Here is a 23,242-nt window from a genome sequence, read left to right on the forward strand (position 1 = left end):
GTTATTCAGACTTGAGCTTTTCCTTAGGTAAGCAAGGCTAATTGTCTTAAACCTCAGAAATGTGACATGCTGCTGCCACTGCTGCTGCTAAGTCGCTTCAGTCGTGTCCGACTCTGTGCAACCCCATAGACGGCAGCCTACCAGGCTCTGCCATCCCTGGGATTCTCCAGGCAAGAATACTGGAGTGGGTTGCCATTTCCTTCTCCAGTGCATGAAAGGGAAAAGTGAAAGTGAAGTCGCTCAGTCGTGTCCGACTCGTAGCGACCCCGTGGACTGTAGCCTACCAGGCTCCTCCGTCCATGGGATTTTCCAGGCAAGAGTACTGGAGTGGGGTGCCATTGCCTTCTCCGAGAAATGTGACATATCTCTACCTTATTCTTTGAACCATTTCTTTCATCTCACAATCTTAGGTATAAAAATTATTAGCATCCTTTCTTAAGTGATTGGAATTGCTGCCTCTAGGTTACTGAGGAATTGATTGAAGAGGGGATAAAAGGGAAGGCTGAAGGCTTTGGGGAACAGCATTCTTTGTATGGTTTTCCAGGTCATTACATGCAGTCACCACTTGTTCTTTAACTTCCAACTCAGTGTAGCAAAAGGGCTTGGATCTCCTAACTTTTGTGCCCACAAGCCATTTCTGGAGATTAATCTCAATTAACCATTTGTTTAATAAGGATGTAAAATGAATAGATTAGGCCAGGATTACCAATAAAATGTGTTTTGTTGGGGTTCAAGGCAGCAGCAGCAGTTCTTTAGGATTTTAGGAAGAATCAGATGCTCTGAAATGAGCTCCATAAAGACCTCTGCAAATATTTGCTCCAATATTTTACATAATCAACAACCAAGCTTTTCATTGATGCAATTTAGAGAAGCATCATATTCTGCCCTAGACAAGAGTCTATCTAAAAACCCTTGGGGGGAAGCTGAAGGTGCTGTGAGGGTCACATGGCAGGATGGGGCACAGGCACACTCTGAGGTGAAAGGCAGCCCTAGGCATTGGCAAGGCTGGCCAGGCAGGGGAGGGATGTTGGATAAAGACCCCATTGCTCCACCAGGAGTGGGTCTCTAGATGAGCCTGGGTCCCTAGATTTGCTTCCCCTTGTAGCAAAGTGTCCGGGGTAAGAAGAGGAACGGGAATAAGACACTTCTAGTTTGCCCAGGAGAGCTGCACGTAGTGTCTGGGAGAGCTGGCTGAACAGGTGCATCTAAGGTAGCAGCGAAGTGGTGCTATGAGAAGGATGAGTCTCAATTAGCCAGATTATAAAATATAACACTGGGAAAAAGAGGTTCTTAAGTGGTCTCTTTGACTCCCTCAAGGGGGGCAGTTATTTTCCCTACCTGAGGTTTTTGGCTCTACGCTCTCTTTATCTTCTCCTTTTGTAGTCAGAACTGTATGAACTAAATCCCTTTCTTATCTTTTCACTCACGGGGGTCTCAGCATCCACCAACAAGCAAATGTCACATGCTCTTTGGGGCCTTCCTAACTTGCCTGGGCAATTGGCTGTTCCATTTTTTTGTGCCCTTTGGATGTAGGTTTTGACCTATATATATTATAATGGCATGTTGACTTATCTGTCTTCTCCACCAATTTGTCAGCGATTTGAGGATAAGGCCTGTTTGGAATCATCTTGTTCACTAGTGTAAACCCTCATACCTTCCAGAAGGCAGATGATAAATGTCTGATGAATAAGAAAACAAGGGGACACATGAATGGGTGAATATTATATAACTTAAAGCTGTAAGTGGAGAGTATTGAGACTAATTTCTAGGGGGCTAATGAAATCAATTTACATACTGCTCCCAAAGAATCTGATTGAAAATGCTCAGTGTCAACCTGAGCCTCACCTTTGATAATAAGCTAAAACCTAAACCCAACCCAATTTAAATTGATAAAATAAACCCTTGGCACTTTTAGAAATCTGTAGTTTACAAGACAAAAGAAGATGAAAATAAGGAATAATTTAATAGAAACTAGGGCTAGGTTATCAGGGAGGTTTAAGCTATTTCTTTTTCACCCAGAAGGATTTCTCTACACTTTCCTGATTTTTCAGTTTTTAAAAAAGTCATAGTTACTAAAATTATGCCAGTTTAGAAGTATATATTCATTTAGGTAAACAAATATTCTCTATTAAAAAGTAAATGTTTCATAAATGGCTAGTAGTCATTTATACCTTAATGTGGATTAATTATTTGTTCTTCTTCTAATATCTAGTTGAGATAAGTTGGATTTTGCCTAGGAAAAATGGAAAATGCCAAGGTTATAGAATCTCAAAGATTAAAAGTGTCCTGGGTTGAACTCCATAACTCTGTAACTGAAAATACGGAGAGTTAAATATTTGTTTCAATTTGGGCATAAGGGCACTAAAAGGAAGGAATAAATTTGGGTGCCCTGAGTTGAGTGTCCAAGAGCAAGGAGGAAGTTCTCTTTCTTCTCTTCATCTTACTTTGAGGGCACACAACTCTGGTTGGTTCCATTAATTTTTGTCTAGAGGGGGTAGAATTTTATTGAGTAGGCCTGAACTGTAACCATCATTTATAAAAGAATTCCTGTGGAAAATTTTGTATTTGAAAGGACCAATTTATAAACATGGATTTGTAGTCCAATTCCTTCACATTGTGAGGTCAGCCTTCTCATAAGTTTCCATCAATACATATTGACTAATATAAAAGGTTGCTCTGAACAACTAGGGCAACATCCCTGGAAATATGAGTAAGGTATCTATTGTTTTAATGAACATATTACTTGAGAAACTCTGAGCATAGCACTGAATATACTAATTGGAAGAACATTTTATATAAATGTTTATGTAAGAATGACCAAGACTTCCTACCTAGTAAGAAGAGACAGAGAGGAACTTCAGGTGATGAAAACATCAGGAACAAGCAGAAATGCAAACAGTGCATTCATCAGGCAGATATCCATTCATCCCATATTCACTCAACACCTATTCTGTGTTGGGGTAAGGAATGCAAAGTGAATAAAATCACAGTCCTTCTGCTCCTCCTGATAATTTGAGTCAGCTGGGGGATTAGGAGTCTTAAAGCCAGAGTTGTCTCTAATGTGTTGAATTCCTATACCATATCATAGGCATGTGAAATGTTCTGTATTTATTACAGACCCTGCCTAGTGGTGAGGATTCCCGAGAATGATCAGGGATGCTTCCCAGAGATGGCACGTAGGCTTTGGAGGATGTATGGAAATCAGAGTGGTTAGCACTTAAAGGCAAGCATCTGGTCAGCTAAGGTAGACCAGAGATGTTGTCATCGCTTGGAACTTCTCCTTCCTTACGAATGCCTGCAGCTTCATCTATGGGAAACTGCTCCTGTAAATGTATAGATACTGCAAAACCTTCTGGGCATGGATGGTGTATGAACGTCTACTGGATGGAAGGGTGACACAGGCCGTAGGGGTGTGTAAAACATATTGTTCTCTTAGTCGGCACTGTTGCCACTCGTAGGCTTCCCTAGAGAAAGCTGGTTCTGAGAAAGAGAGAAAAATGGAACTCCTATGATTGGAGTTGCCTTCGATTGATAATAAATAAATGGAAAAGACTAGGCTGCTTCTCTTTGAAGCTTGAAAGGATGCTGTTTTGGTGAGCAGCTGAAGGAGGAAGAGATGTGGTCTCCAAACTTTTGAGTCCCAGAAAGCAGCTATTTTTTTGTTTCATTCTGCTGCTTCTCTCAGTAGGGTTACAGGAGGATGGGATACTGAGTGAAAACATAGAAGGGGCCACCTCTCTCTATTTCTGGGTCTTGCTTTGGCTTTTACTCAGGCTCTGTGGTTTACATGAACTCCACAACATCATTTCCTCTTGGGAGAAAGAAGATGGAATTCCGAGTCAAAATGCTTGTAAATGAATCTTCCTTTACCACTTACAGATATGTGTAGCTCTGAGTAAGTCATCCCATTTCTCTGAATGTAAGTCTCAGTTTCCTCATCTATAAGAAATGGGAACAATGCCTCTTATTGCACTAAATTGTTGTTGTAATTAAATGAGATAAATTAAAAGTACTGGGTCTATCTCTCAAGCAGTATTTAATAAGTGTGTTTTATGTGGATCTTTACTATTATTATTTTGAATGCAAAGCAAGGGCTGGTTCAGCCATGAGTCAAAAAAGCATGAGAGATAAAAAAAAAAAAAGTTTATCACTGGTAAGCTCTTTTTCTTGCCATTAAAAGGCTAAAAACACCAAGCTGTTGTTCTTTCAAAGTATGAGTAAAAAATAATCTTAAGCAGCTGAATACATTTTCCATGAGTCAGGTGGGAACTCTCAGTCTGCTGCAAACACAAGGTTGGCTCACGTGGCCACACCACATTTATCTACTGGTTGTTCAGTAGGAATTACCTTGCAGTCCTTGACAGCTTCCCTGGTTCTTAAAAACAAACCTAAGATAGATTTTCTTTTTATCTTTTTTTTTTTAATTCTAAGAATATTTCCCCAAGACTTTCAATTAGAATATTTTTTTTGACTTTTCAAAAACAGCTTTGTATTTTCTTAATTTTTATTGGAGTATAGTTCCTTCACAATGTTTTGTTAGTTTCTATTGTATAGCAAAGTGAATCAGCTTTACATACACATGTATCCTCTCTTTTATGGATTTTCTTCCCATTTAGGTCGCCACAGAGCACTGAGTCGAGTTCCCTGTAGAGTAGGTTCTCATGAGTTATCTATTTTCTACATAGTATCAATAGTATATAAATGTCAATGCCAGTCTCCCAATTCTTCCCACCCCACCCTTCCCCTTTGGTATCCATACATCTGTTCCTTAGATATCCATACATCTGTTCCTTATGTCTGTGTCTCCACTTCTGCTTTGCAAATAAGAACATGATACAATTTTTGTAGATTCCACATATATGAGTTAATATATGATATTCACTTTTCTCTTTCTGACTTACTTCACTCTGTATGACAGTCTCTAGGTCCATCCTCATTTATAAAAATTGATTAGAATGTTAATACCTCCTTAGGCTTTTATTCAAGCCCAAACCAATCTAATTAAATTGTCCATTTGAAGCTCCTTTTTTAATGAGTTTGCCATCTGAAGAAAAAAAAAACACCCTGAAGTTTCCTATGATAATAAAGAGAGAACTAAGAGACCAAGTAGTTACATTTTAGGATAATCTATCAAAGTATCTTTCTTAAATATCAGAAAGAGTAGGTCAGTGTTTGTAAGTTTCTTGCCGTGATGGAGAGCTAAATAAAGCATCCTGTTCAAAAGGCATTCTCTTTATTGATCCTATTTTATAATTCAGACATTAGAAAGCAACTGATTTTGCTCCTGTGTGTTTTTCCACCAGTAATGAGTGAGGCATACTACAGGGAACTTAAGTCAGTATCTGTTTGTGAATTCATTGAATCATAGAAGCTGGCACTAAAATTTTTAGAGTTTCTGCTTGTTTCTTTTTCAAATCCACTTGTTCTTATATCTTAACCTCCTGTTCTTATTTTATGGGATCTATTTCTATCCTATCTCCTTAGACATTTTGAACATCTGTATGTTAAGAGCCCCTATTCAATTGCTTTACTGTTTGTAGTTCTTCAGATGTAAATTCTATTTGTTTCATCTACAGACATTCTTTCTTGGCGTTTGCCTTCATTTTAGGTTTTATAGTCTTTGACTGTGAGTCCATCTCTAGTGAAAATGAGCTTCTTTAGAAGGTCTGAGTGTCTGGATGGTGGTGGTGGGTGAAATTTCTGCTTGGACATACAACACTCAGTTGATCTGGAAAAGTTCTTAGAGCCAGTTCTCAGCCTAGTTTTCTACCCCTTACTTTGCAGATACTGCATATTAGGCCCTCTGTGCTGTGCTGTGCTTAGTCACTCAGTCGTGTCGTGTCCGACTCTTTGCGGTCCCACGGACTGCAGCCCATCAGGATCCGTGGGGATTCTCCAAGCAAGAATACTGGAGTGGGCGGCCATTCCTTCCTCCAGTGGATCTTCCCAACCCAGAGATGGAATCCAGGTCTCTTCTTCACCATCTGAGTCACCCCAAAATACTGGAGTGGGTAGCCTATCTCTTCTCCAGCAGGTCTTTCTGACCCAGGAACCTGGGGTTTCCTGCATTGCACACAGATTCTTTACCAACTCAGCTACCAGGGAAGCCATTAGGCCTTCTACCCATTCTCACATTTTTACTGGTCTACAAAAGTTATTTTAGTCTTAGATCACAATGGGCAGTAGTTTTCCAGTTCCTGGCTTTAACCAGGAAACCCAGTTTCAGTTGCCTTCAATACATGAGTCTAATGGTCTTTACTTCCGTTCTGGTAAAGTCATTAGAACTTTATCTCAATTGTGTATCTGGTGTTGGTTTGTCCCTGGCCCACGTGGTCTTAATTCTTATTCGGTGCCCTAACGTGATCTTTAATGTAGAGAAAAAAGGTTAATATCCATGATTGCTTAATCCGTTGTCCTCATCTTGACTGGAAGTTGCTCTACACATTATTTGGGGATAATAGTTAAGTTGCTTGGATCCAATAAGCTTTAGACTATAGTCTTGTCCTTCTTCTTGCTCCACCCTCTCCATAGTGCCCTTTGATGAAGCATCCAGGTCTTTCTGGATGACACTCTCATTTATGCTGAGAATCCTCGCAGCCATGTAGAAGAAAGCGTGGCAGAAAGTCTATATTGTAAGGCACGTGACCTACTCTCAAGTCAGATACACAGGAGAATGCCATGCTTTTGGTTGATAATCCCAGCCTGATTCCTTCTCTGTTACTTTCCTTGGAGATGATTTCGTTTGCCTCTGCCATTCCCAGCTGAATCTCTCTTAATACAAAAATATGTAGTAAAAGTATTAATGCCATATTAATTAAATACTTAAGATTCAATCTTCTCAAGCTTAATGAATACAAATGTGGTATGTCTAAGTGGTTAAGTAGTGGTTTCTGACCCTCTTACTAAATCAATATCATCCACCATAGCCTGCCCTCAGAAGAAATGAAAGCAGTGCAAACTACTTTCTTATTTCTGTTCATACCAAGTGTAACCAACTCTGGTGACAGTAGTTAAATGTTCTGTCATCCTCAACCAGTCCTACCCTTTGCTTTGTCCAAAATTGTCCAAGAAGCTAAAGAACTCAGTTTTATGAAAGGAAATTCAGAAGTTCTTTCCAAGTTAGGGTATAAATTTCAAGGAAAGTATAATGTTAATACTAAATTTTTGCTTCTTGGAAATTATTCAATACTTTAATATCTAATAATGTAACACTAGTCTACAATTAAATTTCTCTCTACTTGAGAAGCTCCCGTTTATCAGGAGCTTAAACAAGTTGGTTGTGATGAATATCCGAAGCTCTGCAAACAACTCTCTTCATCCCTATGGTATTTCCTCCCACTCTTGTCTGTCCTAAACTCTTGGGTATTTCAGTTGTATGAGTTTTTATTTTTAATTTCAAAAAGAAAATATAGGGATGAAAGATATGTGATTAAGTCTAATCAGGTACTTAATAATCTTCCTTTAACATGTTGGTGTTAATGAAAAATACTCTTCTTATGTTAAATATAGAAGGTCATGGAAGGTTTTCTAGTGAGTACAGAAAGAGTAGTACTCCAGAGACTAGGAGAAAAGGAAAATAACATCTAATTTGGAAGAAATCTTGTACATAAATGAACCCCTGTACTTTAATACTCCCAAATTCCTCAAAGTTATGGACTCACAGAATTTCCCCCAGGGAATCATAATCACATTTCAGAGATCAGTATCTCAGCCATCAAGATGGAGGCAACATCACTTTAATGCTATGGCTTTTGGACACTGTTTACAAGCCTCTTTTTCAACAGATGAAAGAGGCAGTTCCTAGGTGGGCATCTCAGTAAACAACAGCTGCTTTATCCAACTTTGTGAGCAAAACCCCAGATTTCATATGTGAAGCCATTCCACATTTGCATCTTTGAGACTTTAAATCAGGGGCAGAAACTGTTTACTTCATTTCAAATTCCACATTAAGGGGTATGAGGAAATTTATTGGGAAGGAAAGGATGCACTAATTAATTTATACCCCTAAGAAATGATGATAATATTATAGAATTTCCACATATTATGAGTTTTATGCTAGAGATTATTGGCCACATGACAATTCATTGCAGATTAAAGTTTTTAATGTTATACAAATCACATAGCCATAAATTTTAATGAAGTTGCTGCTGCTGTTAAGTTGCTTCAGTCGTGTCTGATTCTGTGCAACCCCATATACGGCAGCCCACCAGGCTCCCCTGTCCCTGGGATTCTCCAGGCAAGAATACTAGAGTGGGTTGCCATTTTCTTCTCCAATGCATGAAAGTGAAAAGTGAAAGTGAAGTTGCTCAGTCGTGTCTGACTCTTAGCAACCCCATGGACTGCAGCCCACCAGGCTCCTCCATCATGGGATTTTCCAGGTAAGAGTACTGGAGTGGGTTGCCATTGCCTTCTCCTTTAATGAAGCTAGGAGGATTAAATATTCAGTATATTGTACATGTTTCCCCAAAGTACCCAATGTCCTGATTGCAGCAGGAATATTCTTTGAATGATAGTCTACAAATTGGTCCTGCACAATGTGTGAGGAGGCCTGGGTTCTAATTTTGGCTTTTCAGATCATTAGCTAGGTGACCTTGAATGAGTCACTTAGCTTCTCCAGACCTTTCTATTGTCATGCTTCAAAAAACCTCCTGAAACATTGAAATTTCATAATCTTTCTTCTGAATAGGTATGCAGTTTTGAAGACAAAGGCAATAATGGCTTGATGAGTAGAAATTATGTGATAAATCATAAAACCAGCCAAATATTTATCTGTTGATATAGGTATTATTAGTGTCACAACAATTTAATAACATTATATAACTAAATCTAAGAACTCTTTTTTTTAATTAAAAATGAAATGAAAAGAATTTTACCTTTTACTGAAGATAAATAAGCCCTACTTAAGATCACTAAGTAGAGTTAAGCTGACTCACTGGAAAAGACCCTGATGCTGGGAAAGATTGAGGACAGGAGGAGAAGGGGGTGACAGAGGATGAGATGATTGGATGGCATCACTGACTCAATGGACATGAGTTTGAGCAAACTCCAGGAGATAGTGAAGGACAAGGAAGCCTGACGTGTTGCAGTCTTGGGGTTGCAAAGAGTTGGACATGACAGAGTGACTAAATAACATAAGTTCATTATGTTATAATGATAGTGGGTTTTTCTACCCATTTTTTTTAGATTAATTATCTACCCAAAGAAATGTTTCCTCAGCAGAACATCTGGACATCTGGTTTTGACTCTAGGTTGATGAAATCAAGATTATAGGTTTGGACATGATCTAGACAGAGGGTGGGATGGTTGGAAAGCATCACTGATTCAAGGGACATAAACTTGGGCAAACTCTGGGAGATGGTGAGGGACAGGGAGGCCTGGCATATTCCAGTCCATGGGGTCTCAAAGAGTCAGACACGACTTAGCGACTGAACAACAACAACATGATCTAGACTAGCTATTTTTACTCCACTTATGGTCAAAGATTGTGAACCTCTCATGCATCCCTGTCTTATTCACTGGCAGTTCCAGTTGTGAGAGTAAAGACAGATTGGTTAATAGTTGCAAGACAAAATTAAAAGCATACTTTGCTGTTAGGGAGTCAAGATAACATCCATATGAAAAAAGTGGCACAATGTTTTATTATTAAAATACCTTATTTGAAACGAATCTACTCTCAAATTCTTTGTGAAGAAAATACAACTTTTTAAAGTTTAGCAAATGCTTACAGTAGTTTGGGCCTTCCCTGGTGGCTTGGATGGTAAAGAATCTGTCTGCAATGCTTCTGAATATTTATTGGAAGAACTGATGCTGAAGCTGAAGCTCTCCAATACTTTGGCCACCTGATGCGAAGAGCTGACTCATTAGAAAAGACCCTGATGCTGGGAAAGATTGAAGGCAGGAAGAGAAAGGGATGACAGAAGATGAGATGGTTGGATGGCATCACCAACTCAACGGACATAAGTTTGAGCAAACTCTGGGAGATGGTGAAGGACAGGGAAGCCTGACATGCTGCAATCTATGGGGTCGCAGATTCAGACACGACTGAATGACTAAACAACAAGGGTAATGTTCATTAGATTTTGATTTTATCACAGTTTGTTTTTTTCAAACACAGTTCAGTTTGCTACTTTTAATTTATTTTTTACATTAAAATGTTGTAGAGATGGAAAGACAGCAGAGTGGTTTGGAAGAGAAAGGACTGGACTAGAGTGTATTTCAAGGGCTTGTTTTGTCCCTAAAATCAGTGTTCTAATCATGAGCCACTCAGTTGTGTCTGACTCTGCAACTCCATGGACTGTAGCCCACCAGGATCCACTGTCCATGGGATTTTTTAGACAAGAATACTGGAGTGTGTAGCCATTCCCTTCTCTAGTGGATTTCCTCGACCTAGGCATTGAACCCATGGCTCTTGCACTGCAGGCAGATTCTTTACCATGTGAACCACTACACAAGTAATTTCATTTCTTACTTTATTATCTCTTAAATAATACAAAATATTTTGTATAAGAATACCAACACCAGTTCTCACTTCTGTTTCATAGGTTGTTAAAGTTAAAAAGTTAGGTCTTTGGAAGATATGAAGGTAGTTTGAAAACATAACCTTTTTATTTATTTTATTTTATTTTTTTCATTGTTTTCTTTTTTTATTATTTTTATTTTTTTAATAAATTTATTTATTTTAGTTGGGGGCTAATTACTTTACAATATTGTAGTGGTTTTTGCCATACATTGACATGAATCAGCCATGGGTTTACACGTGTTCCTCATCCTGAACCCCCCTCCCACCTCCCTCCCCATCCCATCCCTCTGGGTCATCCCATTGCCCCAGCCCTGAGCATTTATCTCATGCATCGAACCTGGAATGGTGTTCTGTTTCACATATGATAATATATATGTTTCAATGCTATTCTCTCAGAACGTCCCACCCTCACCTTCTCCCTCAGAGTCCATAAGACTGTTTATGCATCTGTGTCTCTTATTCTGTCTTGCATATAGGGTTATCATTACCATCTTTCAAATTCCATATATATGCGTTAGTATACTGTATTGGTGTTTTTCTTTCTGGCTTACTTCACTCTGTATAACGGGCTCCAGTTTCATCCATCTCAATAGAACTGATTCAAATGTATTCTTTTTAATGGCTGAGTAATATTCCATTGTGTATATGTACCACAGCTTCCTTATCCATTCGTCTGCTGTTGGACATCTAGGTTGCTTCCATGTCCTGGCTATTGTAAACAGTGCTGCGATGAACATTGGGGTACACGCGTCTCTTTCAATTCTGGTTTCTTCGGTGTGTATGCCCAGCAGTGGGATTGCTGGGTCGTATGGTAGTTCTATTCCCAGTTTTTTAAGGAATCTCCACACTGTTCTCCATAGTGGCTGTACTAGTTTGCATTCCCACCAACAGTGTAAGAGGGTTCCCTTTTCTCCACACCCTCCAGCATTTATTGCTTGTAGACTTTTGGATAGCAGCCATTCTGACTGGCGTGAAATGGTACCTCATTGTGGTTTTAATTTGCATTTTTCTAATAATGAGTGATGTTGAGCATCTTTTCATGTGTTTGTTAGCCATCAGTATGTCTTCTTTGGAGAAATGTCTGTTTAGTTCTTTGGCCCATTTTTTGATTGGGTTGTTTATTTTTCTGGAATTGAGCTGCAGGAGTTGCTTGTATATTTTTGAGATTAATTGTTTGTCTGTTGCTTCGTTTGCTATTATTTTCTCCCATTCTGAAGGCTGTCTTTTCACCTTGCTTATAGTTTCTTTTGTTGTGCAAAAGCTTTTCATTTTAATTAGGTCCCATTTGTTTATTTTTATTTCCAATATTCTGGGAGGTGGGTCATGGTGGGTCCTGCTGTGATTTATGTCGGAGAGTGTTTTGCCTATGTTTTCCTCTAGGAGTTTTATAGTTTCTGGTCTTACATTTAGATCTTTAATCCATTTTGAGTTTATTTTTGTGTATGGTGTTAGAAAGTGTTCTAGTTTTCATTCTTTTACAAGTGGTTGACCAGTTTTCCCAGCACCACTTGTTAAAGAGATTGTCTTTTCTCCATTGTATATTCTTGCCTCCTTTGTCGAAGATAAGGTGTCCATAGGTGCGTGGGTTTATCTCTGGGCTTTCTATTTTGTTCCATTGATCTATATTTCTATCTTTGTGCCAGTACCATACTGTCTTGATGACTGTGGCTTTGTAGTAGAGCCTGAAGTCAGGCAGGTTGATTCCTCCAGTTCCATTCTTTCTCAAGATTGCTTTGGCTATTCGAGGTTTCTTATATTTCCATACAAATTGTGAAATGATTTATTCTAGTTCTGTGAAAAATACCGTTGGTAGCTTGATAGGGATTGCATTGAATCTATAGATTGCTTTGGATAGTATACTCATTTTCACTATATTAATTCTTCCAATCCATGAACACGGTATATTTCTCCATCTGTTTGTGTCCTCTTTGATTTCTTTCATCAGTGTTTTATAGTTTTCTGTATATAAGTCTTTTGTTTCTTTAGGTAGATATATTCCTAAGTATTTTATTATTTTTGTTGCCATGGTGAATGGTATTGTTTCCTTAATTTCTTTTCCTGTTTCCTTAATTTCTCTTTCGAAAACATAACCTTTTTATGATGCAAGGATAAGTGAAATGAATTTAATGAATGAAAACTGATAACTTCAAAAGATTAATGGATTTTTTCATTCAGAAGTTCAACAGAAATATTTTCCATTATTATAATCTAATGCTTTTACTTCAATGATTATAACATGGTACTTGATTAATGCTAAGAGAAAGGTAAAATGATATTGCATAGCATCTGTATTTATGTTGTAGCAGCAAATGTCTGGGTACAGAGTGAGGCCCTCAGGCTCAGTCTGACCAATAGATGTATTTTCTTTGGCACCCCTCAAAGGGTTTATAACTTTTGGGATTTGAATGTTCTGTGGTTCACTAATCCCCATCATTCTCTAGTTTCTGATTCTTTCGGCCAGTGCTGTTCAAAAGAAAAACGTTAGCTACATATGCAATTAAAACTTTTCTAGTAGCCACATTAAAAATAATAAATCTTATTTAACCCAATGTATCCAAAATATTGTCATTTCAACATGTAATCAATCTAAAAATTATTGAGATATTTTACTTTATTTTTCACCAAGTTTTCAAAATCCAGTATAGTTTTGTTTTGTTTTTTTCCCCCAGCACATTCTAGTTCAAGTGTGGCTAGCCACACTTCAAGTCTCAGTGACCGCTTGGGCCTGGCCACCGAACTGGACAACACAGCATAGGAGCTTCTCTCACATAAGTCACTTACCTAACCCTTCTAGCAATGGTTCTGAAAATGTGGTCCCTGGAACAGCAGCAGCACCATCACCTGGGAATTTCTTTAGAATGCAAATCTTAGGCCCCATCAAAGATCTACTGAATCAGAAACTCTGTGGATGGTGTCCAAAAAGCTATTTTAATGAGCCTTCCAGGCGATTCTGCCACACACTTTTAAAAACCCTTCAGTTCAGTTCAATCGCTCAGTCGTGTCCGATTCTTTGCAACCCCATGAATCACGGCATGCCAGGCCTCCCTGTCCATCACCAACTCCGGGAGTTTACCCAAACTCATGTCCAACGAGTTGGTGATGCCATCCAACCATCTCATCTGTTGTCCCCTTCTTCTCCTGCCCCCAATCCTTCCCAGCGTCAGGGTCTTTTCCAATGATTCAACTCTTCACATGAGGTGGCCAAAGTATTGGAGTTGCAGCTTCAACGTCAGTCCTTCCAGTGAACACCCAGGACTGATCTCCTGTAGGATGGACTGGTTGGATCTCCTTGCAGTCCAAGGGACTCTCAAGAGTCTTCTCCAACACCACAGTTCAAAAGCATCAATTCTTCAGCACTCAGCTTTCTTCACAGTCTAACTGTCACATCCATACATGACTACTGGAAAAACCATAGCCTTGACTAGACGGACCTTTGTTGGCAAAGTAATGTCTCTGCTTTTTAATATGCTGTCTAGGTTGGTCATAACTTTCCTTCCAAGGAGTAAGCGTCTTTTAATTTCATGGCTGCAATCACCATCAGCAGTGATTTTGGAGCCCAAAAAAATAAAGTCTGACACTGTTTCCACTGTTTCCCCATCTATTTGCCATGAAGTGATGGGACCAGATGCCATGATCTTAGTTTTCCGAATGTTGAGCTTTAAGCCAACTTTTTCACTCTCCTCTTTCATTTTCATCAAGACGCTTTTTAGTTCCTCTTCACTTTCTGCCATAAGGGTGGTGTCATGTGCATATCTGAGGTTATTGATATTTCTCCTGGCAATCTTGATTCCAGCTTGTGCGTCCTCCAGTCCAGCGTTTCTCATGATGTACTCTGCATATAAGTTAAATAAGCAGGGTGACAATATACAGCCTTGACGTACTTCTTTTCCTATTTGGAACCAGTTTGTTGTTCCATGTCCAGTTCTAACTGTTGCTTCCTGACCTGCATACAGGTTTCTCAAGAGGCAGGTCAGGTGGTCTGTATTCCCATGTCTTTCAGAATTTTCCACAGTTTATTGTGATTGACACAGTCAAAAGCTTTGGCATAGTCAATAAAGCAGAAATAGATGTTTTTCTGGAACTCTCTTGCTTTTTCGATGATCCAGCGGATATTGGCAATTTGATCTCTGATTCCTCTGCCTTTTCTAAAACCAGCTTGAACATCTGAAAGTTCACAGTTCATGTATTGCTGAAGCCTGGCTTGCAGAATTTTGAGCATTACTTTACTAATGTGTGAGATGAGTGCAATTGTGTAGTAGTTTGAGCATTCTTTTGCATTGCCTTTCTTTGGGATTGGAATGAAAACTGACCTTTTCCAGTTTTCTAAAAACCCTCAGAAAACTGGAAATAGAACTGCCATACATCCCAACAATTGCACTGCTGGGCATAGACACCGAAGCCAGAATTGAAAGAAACACATGTACCCCAGTGTTCATCACAGCACTGTTTACAATAGCTAGGACATGGTAGCAACCTAGATGTCCATCAGCAGATGAATGGATAAGAAAGCTGTGGTACATATACACAATGGAATATTACTCAGCTATTAAAAAGAATGCATTTGAATCAGTTCTAATGAGGTGGATGAAACTAGAGCCTATTATACAGAGTGAAGTAAGTTAGAAAGAAAAACACCAATACAGTATAATAACACATATATATGGAATTTAGAAAGATGGTAATGATGACCCTATATGTGAGACAGCAAAAGAGACACAGATGTAAAGAACAGACTTTTGGACTCTGTGGGAGAAGGCGAGGGTGGGATTATTTGAAAGAATAGCATTGAAACATGTGTATTACCATATATGAAGCAGATCACCAGTCCAGGTTCAATGCATGAGACAGGGTGCTCAGGGCTGCTGCACTGGGACAATCCTGAGGGATGGGATGGGGAGGGAGGTGGGAGGGGAGTTCACGATGTACACCCATGACTGATTCATGTGAATGTATGGCAATAACCACTACAATATTTTAAAGTAATTAGCCTCCAATTAAGATAAATAAATTAATTTACGAAAAAAAACCCCAAAACTCTGCCATATTGGCATCTTCATTTGCAACCTTTGCTGACAGGCTCTGTGCCTTTCATGATTCACTGCTGTTGTCTGGTCTCACTAAGTTGTGCCTGACTCTTTGCCACTCTATGAGTCTGTAATCCGTAGCACTCCACGCTCCTTTCTCCATGGAATTTTCCAGGCAAGAATACTGGATTGGGTTTCCATTTCCTTCTCCAGGGGATCTTCCTGACCCAGGGATTGAACCCGTGTCTCCTGCATCTCCTGCATAGGCAGTAGATTCTTTACCACTGAGCCACCTGGGAAACCCTTCGTGATTCATAGGCAAAATCAAATCCAATGCATAACGAAAGTACCATCAGCTAAAATATTTTTGTTTGACCCTTTCAAGGTGTTAAAACCTGAAAAAATAGAACAACTTCCTAAATACAGCTTAAGAATTACTCATTAAGCTGTGTATTTCTTTTAAACATTTAGGACTAGCGTAGCTTAAGTGCAGCCCAACAGGAGGTCATCTAGTCAAATAACTCTTGCACCTACTCCTAGGAATTTCTTTAACTGGATTGGGTGATACCCATTTGTGTGCTCTCATTAGAACCAAGATCTACCTGGGGGAGGAGACACACTGACTCAGGTGAGAGTCAGAGTTAAGGTAGTAGAGGATTGTGGGGCTGGGAATCAAAAGGTCAGAATCAAGCACACGATTTCCCTCTCTTGAGCTATGGAGCTTTTAGGTTTGTACTTAACCTGTGACTTATCTTACTCATCTGGAAAATGACGATAATGAAGTTCATGATGATAATGATAATAATAAATGATAATAATATTATAATAAATGATAAATAACAATAATGATAATGAAGCAAAAAATACCTGTCCATTCTGGCTCACAATACTGTTGTGAGAATCAAATGAGGTCATGTATGTGGGGATGCTATGAGATCCTGTAGCTTTAAGACTTTCATTAGCATTATTAAAATCACACTGTGGTGTAAGTGACTAATTTTTCCCCTGCAAGCAAATATGGTAAGAAGGATTAGAAAACTACGTGTGATTCTGAAAATAGAAGAAGCTAAAGGACCAGTGCATGCATTGGAGAAGGAAATGGCAACCCGCTCCAGTACCCTTACCTGGAGAATCCCATGGATGAAGGAGCCTGGTAAGCTACAGTCCATGGGGTTGCAAAGAGTTGGACACGACTGAGTAACGTCACTTCAAAGGACCAGAAAGAGGTGGAAAGACTCAGAGAGAGGGTCTAAAAAGGCACTGCTGATAAGCTTCTTGAACAGTTATTTCAGCTCTCATCATTCTCTTGAATACCTATATAATTATTTTAATTTTAATTAAATTTATTTATTTTTAATTGAAGGATAATTGCTTTACAGTATTGTGTTGGTTTCAGCCAAACATCATCACAAGTCAGCCATAGGTGAATACTTATATAATTTTAAAATATAAATTACAATGATACTGTACCACTGATTTTAATAGAAAAGTTTAGATCCTATCTCCCATTATTTACCTCTCCATTCATTTCTATGTGGGGCTACTTGTGTTTTCTCATTAATCAGCCTGTGATAAGAGGCATGGATGCCGGGCCAATAAAAGGTAAACAACACTTTGCCAACTGAAAAATACGATGAGATACCAGTGACTGCTGCTTCCTGTGAAAACTTCATTAGCAATAAATGAGTTACCAGATGTCATACATCAGATTTGAAATTAAAATATATTCCCAGTATTTGTGTGCAGTCTGAGCAGGAGGAAAAAATGAACTCTTTCCAAGAGTTGCATAAGATAATGTACTTCTTTGCCTTGGATTGTTTGTTTCTCCTATAAACGTAGAATAAATGCATCCCTTGGTTTGTAAAGGGGAATAATAGCATTTTTGCACACAAAAGCTATGCAGTGAGGTTACACATAACTCATCCAGCAGCACCTCTTTAAGGATAAGGTGAATGTTCTCAAACATTCTATGCCACACCGAGACCACCATCTTGTTTTTAACTTTGCCATAGCAATTCCTATCTTTTCTTGCCTTCACCTTCAGCAAGCAATTTCTGCTTTTATTACCAACAATAAAACTGTTCAGCTCAGCAACTTTCAACATCAACTCCATTCTTCCTGAACTTGCTGTAACAACAACCCTGTTAGTGCTTCCCTTTTTTCATAAGATATAAAACCTCTCCTCTTGTTCTTCTAGCTAGCTAAGCTGACTCTGTTCTGTTTCTCGAAGCTACAAGCCTCCAATTGGAAAGCACTTGTGGTTAGGGAGGAAACCCCACAGTAGGATATGGGGCAGCATGGTTTCACTTGAGCCAGCAGAAATTTCATATGATAAGCCAGTGTGGTAGAAATATCTAACACCCTCTAGTTTTTATAAACAAATATTTTTGGCAGAAGAAGGCCTATGTTCCTTCACAGTTTCAAAATCTCCACAGTTATTTGGTTCCAACTGAAGACCATGACTGTTTGAAACTATTTATTTCCTTTCTTTCCTAATTTATTTTTGTTCTTGTCTCTTGTAAGACTAGTGAAGCCTATAAATCAAATTAAGAGGGTGAATGTGAATTATCACTCTCAAGCCTCCTCTTGGAGAAATATTTACATAGAATTTATTTATACACAGAAATTTCCCAAAGCACTTAAACGTTTATTTCTGGATCATTTACCACTCATTAGATGCTAGAGATGCTGGATCTACTGCCCTTTGATCTTTGCATAAAGGAAGCCAGCACATCTTTGAGATAATTATCTGTGTCAGTGGGGAAAATATCTGTTTAAAACTTTCAACTGTGTAACTTCAGCACAAAGTGACGCACAAGTGTTCAGATAAACTTATTCAATGTATAACCATTTTATACTCTTCTCTGTTTCTGCTGGTATCTGATTCATGTAGACGACTTATAATAATAGTGACTTAATATTAACAATAGTAATGTTTATGATATTTAATGCTTACTGTATTCCAAGTATTGTGCTACTTGCTTACATCTCTGTAAGAGTCCTGTTATGAATGGAATTGTGTCTCTCCCCGCCCCGCAACAAATTCATGGGACTTCCCAGGTGGCTCGGTGGTAAAGAATCTGCCTGCCAGTACAGCAGACACAAGAGACACAGGGTTTAGTCCCTGGGTTGGGAAGATCTCCTGGAGGAGGAAATGGCAACCCACTCTAGTATTCTTGCCTGGAGAATCCCATGGACAGAGGAGCCTGGTGGGCTACAGTCCATGGGGTCACCAAGAGTCAGACACAACTGAGCAACTGAGCACATGCTCACACCAAATTCATAGGTTGAAGTCTGAATCTCCAATGCGACTATATTTGGAGATAGGGCCTTTGAAGAGGTAATAAGGTTAAAGGAGGTCATGAGGTTGGAGCCCTAATCCAGTATGATTAGTGTCCTTGTAAGGGGGAGACACACCAGGCAGGAATGTGCTTGCCCAGAGGAGAAGCCATGTGAACACAATGAGAAGATGACTGTCTTCAAGTGACGAAGAAAGGTGTCACCATAAACCAGCCCTGCTGGCACCCTGACCTTGACCTTCCAAAACTGTGAGAAAATAAATTTCTGTTGTCATTTTGTTGTGGCAGAACTGGCAAACTAATACAAAGCCTATGAGGGAAGACACCATTATTCCCACTCTTCAGATGAGGAAACTGATGCTTAGAGAGCAGATCCTTATATTTTTGACATTCTAAAGTTTCAAGGCTCAGTTCTTTTTGTTTTGGTGAAGTCATCTCTTCATACTCTGGTTTGGCACTTCTTAATCAGGTAATTTTGTTCTCCGGAGACATTTCTCAATGTCTGGAGACATTTTTGGTTCTCATAACAGGGGGAATGGGAGGAGAGGGTCTTACTAGCACCTAGAGAGTAGAGACCAAAGATATTGCTAAGCATCTTACAAGGCCCAGGACAGACCCCCACAGCAAAGAATTATCTGGTCTAAGATGTCAATAGTGCTGTTGTTGAGAAGGTTTTCTAGTTTGGACTTTTTTTTCCCTTTGCAATTCCTGATAACCTGTAGTTCACATCTTTCATGGAATGAGTTAATTATACAGTATATTTTATTGGTGGTTTTGTTTCATGTATTATATTCATAGCTTCCCAGGAAAACTATAGATTCCTCAAAAGATGAAATCCTGTCAGGTGACCTTCAAATGTTCAAGGTCATGTTGAATACTTAGTAGAGGGTCCAAAATTGTGAGCTGACTAAATATCTGTTATGTCAGATCTTTCTAGAAATTATCCTCTTTGAGCATTTTCCAGAATTCTAGGATTCTGTACAAGAACAATGGAAGAGAGAATTTGAACCTAGATTCATCATAAGGTCTTCAAGGGATTTGATGGTTCCTATAGTAACCCCAGTTGCCTCTGGAGGGAAGCAGTTCCGGAAGTCAAACCCTGCCCTCTGGTGGCATCACTGCCATAGGCAACTGCTGTGTCAATCTGAGTCATTAGTGTCCCAACTGATTTTACAATATTTGAATGTAATTTCATCTTTGGATTGACAGTTAGGCTTTTTTTTCCCTCTGTACATCAACACACTGAATGTAGCCTGTCATTAAGGCTCTCAGAATTAAATCAAGTAAAGTAAGAGAGGATAAACATACCTAGTTACAAATGATAATCTCTCCAAGTCTGTGAACCAGAATTTCAGTTACTTAGTTTGAGTCTCTCTTACATGTCTCCTCTGCCCAACTGCTTTTTATGATCAATAAGGGCAATGAGTAGTTGTTTTTGTTGCTGAAGAACATTTCTGTAAAAAAGAGTTTCTAAAGGAAACTCTATTAATAATATTAATAGAATTCTATGACCAAAATTTTGATTGTTGCATTGGCTCCTGTGGTACTTTCCCTACAAATTTCTTATAGACTAGTTCTGCAAGAAAAGCACCATTGTGTTTGAAATACCAGCTAAATCTGAGGAAATTATACTTCTCCTTTTCCCCATTAAGTAGTCTCTTCTCTCACTAGGAAAACACTACTGTACTTCTTATCACAGAATGCAGCCTTTTCTGTATACTGATGCCAAATGGGTAACATTTTAGTGGGGTATTTGAAGTTGTGATACGCAACTCCATGGGAGACAAGCAAGGTCATTCAGAAGGTCTTTTCATTGAGAACATCAGAGCTTTCAAAAGACGCAGGCAGCCTTTCCTGGATAATTGGGGTAAAACTGAAATAAAGCAAAACCCCATAAAGTACAAAAATAGGCGATCAGATGGAAACACTCAGAATTAGGAGGTAAAAGATACAATAAATGCTGATGCTGAATCTTATAAATATATAAAACCAATAGCATCGAGTAAAAAGTGGCATAATTCAAGAAGTTGAAGAGCAGAAATCACTTGATTGCAGGGTTTAGCAGAGGGAAAAAAAGGACTGAGAACTAACACTAGTCTGGAACCGAGAGATGGAGGACTTTGTGGCCTTTTCTTTGCTGTTCTAGAAATTGAGACCTTAGGCAAATCATTAAACTGTCACTGGACTTTGCTCTGATAAATGGGCCCGAGATGATAAAACTCCTACCTTCCCTTGTAAGAACGTTGTGAGATTCTATATTTAAAATAGTTTCCTCAAAAGACAGTTAGTTACAACCCATTCACATGAATAGACTACATAACATAAAAACAAGTTTAATACATGGCTGAAGTGGAAAGCTAATCTTATGTCAGGAGGTATATATTCAGCACTGAGAATCTTAAAAGGGAGCATTAATGTTAGCAGTGTCTGCTGGCTGGCAGGCATCACGGGAAAGAAACCATAGGCTTCTCAGTCACAAAGGTCAGTTAAGATCCTGGCTCAGCCTCTGACTAATCTTGTAACTGGTTAATTTACTCATCCTCTTTGAGCCTTAGTCTCCTCTTTTAATACAGGATAAATGTTAACGTGAGGGTTAAATGAAACTTGGAGAGGGGGGAGATTGCTATATACTAAACATTCAGTACATGTTATCTATTATTACTGTCATTTTATATGTTTTCAATATATATTCATATGTCCCCATCAAATACTAGGTGAATTACCCCATACAATTATACTTTATATATATAATTATACATATGTATATAATTCATCACATTATTACACATGGCCAAGAAACAGATTGGAATGATCTTAGAGCTCTGTCAGTACAGTACAGTATGGTGATACAACTTGTTATTAATCAATAAAGCAATGGAAAAGATCCAGGAAGGATCCATTTCTAAAATAAGTGACAGTATAAACATCTAAAGTTCAGTTGATTTTAAGTTTACTTTAAGCTGCTGCTGCTGCTAAGTCGCTTCAGTCGTGTCTGACTCGGTGCGACCCCATAGACGGCAGCCCATGAGGCTCCCCCGTCCCTGGGATTCTCCAGGCAAGAACATTGGAGTGAGTTGCCATTTCCTTCTCCAATGCGTGAAAGTAAAAAGTGAAAGTGAAGTCGCTCAGTCGCTGGGAGGGGGAAAATATCACACTATAGACCTTTGGTTGGTGAATCATACCTAATTAAGTGGCAAAAATTTCCTTCAAAGTGCAGGATTCAGAGAAAAAACTTTCTTTGCCAATAGCTCCCCTAGTATTCATATAAGTCTCTTCCTTGAATTATCTGATTTAACATGTGGTAACTGTTTTTTTTTTTTTTTAATATGACTTCACAAGATTCACTGTCTAATAATTATAAAACATTATATTGTTTCGGTAATAACATTTCTGATATTACTTTATTACTGTATAAAATAATGGAAAAACAAATTAGGCTAAATATTTTTGTACTCAGAATAGAGCAGGCAGATTTGTGAAGTTCATTAGAACTTTGTGAGCATAACATAATATGATAATAATTTTGGATATGAAGAGGTTCTAATCCAGAGAAAATATGTTTAGAAATCAGTCTATTTCAGTAGGCATTGTAATATGCATGCCAACCATCAGCTTAAAGCCATTTTCTAGATAAATTACATGGTTCATATTATACCAGCAAATTAAGATGTTCTCTACATAAAAAGTCATTCTGTAACTATGGACTTTTGATTTAGGTTTGGAGTGTAGCTTTATCTTACTGTGGATCAGGAAGTCACAGAAATTTGTGCTATAGTAGTAAATTTAGGGGTCACATTTGTTGCTTTTCTTCTTGAGAGAAATATATATCTATGCCCTTAGAAACACCAGGGAAGGCAGAGACACGATGGCGGAGTAGAAGGACTTGAGCTTATCTCTTCTTATGAAAACATCAAAAGCACAATAAATTGCTAAAGAACCATCAATAAGAATAATACCAAAAAAGATATTCTACATCCAAAGACAAAGAAGAAGCCACAATGAGAGAGTAGGAGGGGAGCATTCGTGATACAATCAAATCCCATACCTGCCAGGTGGGCCACCCATAAACTATATGTATGCCCTTTATCCCTGTAAACATACATAATAACTATATTCTAAATGGGATCTTCGTTGTCAGACTTCCTAAGAAAGTCTATTTTAACCTGTAATGTAGTTGAACCTGTAACCTATAATGAATGCTCTACCATCTTGTGCTTCCATTGAAACAACTTGAATTAGAGATTTATAACATTTTATTGCTGGAATGGGCCCTGGAAATTACATGCTCCAGCGTTCACATGTTTAAATACTTACAGGGGCTGAGAGTAACAGAGAGGGGTGAAGCAGGCATGGTGGTGGACCTTTCCCCTTTCTCAGAGGATGTGGGGATGGGGAATCTT

The 23,242-nt window shown here is 38.7% G+C and overlaps 2 protein-coding genes across 4 annotated transcripts in view; one reads left to right on the top strand and one right to left on the bottom strand.

Annotated features, from left to right (window-relative positions):
* Positions 1–23,242, top strand: part of LOC145539796 (uncharacterized) — a 634,383-nt gene that overhangs the window by 189,709 nt on the left and 421,432 nt on the right. The gene's annotated exons all lie outside the window — the stretch shown is intronic.
* The window catches only part of AGTR1 (angiotensin II receptor type 1), a 52,851-nt gene that overhangs the window by 2,335 nt on the left and 27,274 nt on the right, over positions 1–23,242 (bottom strand). The window lies entirely within an intron of this gene.

This window comes from Giraffa tippelskirchi, chromosome 2, assembly GCF_054371585.1.
Source record: "Giraffa tippelskirchi isolate mGirTip1 chromosome 2, T2T-mGirTip1v1.2.pri, whole genome shotgun sequence".
Taxonomy (NCBI): Eukaryota; Metazoa; Chordata; class Mammalia; order Artiodactyla; family Giraffidae; genus Giraffa; species Giraffa tippelskirchi.